The following is a 1,774-nucleotide window of genomic DNA, read 5'->3' as shown; positions in this document are numbered from 1 at the left end:
CCTTATCATATTAAAATCGGCCTTCCCCCAATTTAGAACCCTTATTTCCGGGCCGTCTTTGTCTTTTTCCATGACCACCTTAAATCTCACCGAATTATGGTCACTATCGCCAAAATGCTCTCCTACTGACACTTCCACCACTTGCCCGGCTACATTCCCCAGAATTAGGTCCAGTATCGCCCCCTCTCTTGTAGGACTTTCTACATGTTGGCTCAAAAAGCTCTCCTGGGTGCACTTTAAGAATTCTGCACCCTCTAAGCCTTTCACACTCTGACTATCCCAATTTATATTGGGGAAGTTGAAATCTTGTGCACAGTTCTGGTCTCCATATCACACTTGGAGCACTGTGCACAGTTCTGGTCTCCATATCACACTTGGAGCACTGTGCACAGTTCTGGTCTCCATATCACACTTGGAGCACTGTGCACGTTCTTGTCTCCATATCACACTTGGAATACTGTGCACAGTTCTGGTCTCCATATCACACTTGGAGCACTGGGCACAGTTCTGGTCTCCATGTTATAAAAGGGATATTGAGACACTGGAGAAGGTGCAAAAAGGACGTACAAGGATGATACCAGAACCAAGAGGAAAGATTGAACAGGCTGGGGCTCTTTTCTGTGGAAATGAGAAGACTGAGCGGTGACCTGATAGAGGTCCTTAAACTGATGAAGGGTTCGATGGAGCTGGATTTAATATAGGATCAAGGGATATGGAGCTAAGTCAGGTTAATGGGTTTGAGATATAGATCGGCTGTGACCTAATTAGACAGCGGAGCAGGCTCAAGGGGCTGAATGGCCTCCAAACAGGCTCAAGGGGCTGACGAACCTCCTCCTGTTCCTATGTAACAGGCTCGAGGGGCTGAGTGCCCTCCTGTAACAGGCTCGAGGGGCTGACGAGCCTCCTCCTGTTCCTATCAGGCCGCGTACTCCAGCTCCTTATCCGTAAGTAATTAACAGAGTGAGACCACACGAGAGAGGAACATACCTGACGGATGTTTATTAATCTATGACCGCACACTGTGCCTACAAACCAAGCAACGCGTCTATATACTCACAAGTCGGACACCCACCGGGGAGGTGCGACATTGCCAGGCAGTTTGCACTCTTGCTCGGAAGATCACTCGTATTTCTATTCCGGGATGGACAATTCCGGATCGGCTCTAGGGTGACTGTCCTTTCACCCTTGTGTGCCCCAATAGGTGGCAATATTTTCCCACAAGTACTTCATTCTGACAGGGATGGAGAGAGACTCCGCTTCCAATGTTGCACCACTTGTCAGCATCCATTTTTCCGCCATTTTAGCAAATGAACCCAGGCAGGTCAGGCTCCAAACTAGCCCATAATTCTTTACATGATTCCTTTGATGAATTTCACCCTTCTTAAATTGCCCTAACTTTTGCGATAGCTCGAAACTTGTTTACATAGAATTTACATAAAATTACATCGAATTTACATAGAATTCACATAGAAATGCATAGGTTTTACATAGAATTACATATACTTTGCATAGAATTGCATAAAAATTATATCGCTTTTACATAGAATTACATATAATTTGCATAGAATTACATAGGAATTGCATGAAGTTTACATAGAATTAAATAGCATTTGCATAGAATTACATAAAATTACATAGAACCTGCATAGTATTTACATTTTTCCATAGAATTACATGGAATTTACATAATTTTGCGTGGAATTTGCATATAATTTACATAACATTTGGCCCAACTGCTCCGTGCCAGTGTTCCTGCTCCACACAAGCCTCCTCC

The sequence above is a fragment of the Somniosus microcephalus genome, unplaced genomic scaffold (genome assembly GCF_052327205.1).
Source record: "Somniosus microcephalus isolate GS21.2 unplaced genomic scaffold, FLI_Smic_1.0 unresolved_chr7, whole genome shotgun sequence".
Classification (NCBI taxonomy): domain Eukaryota; kingdom Metazoa; phylum Chordata; class Chondrichthyes; order Squaliformes; family Somniosidae; genus Somniosus; species Somniosus microcephalus.
This window is presented reverse-complemented; position numbering follows the sequence as displayed.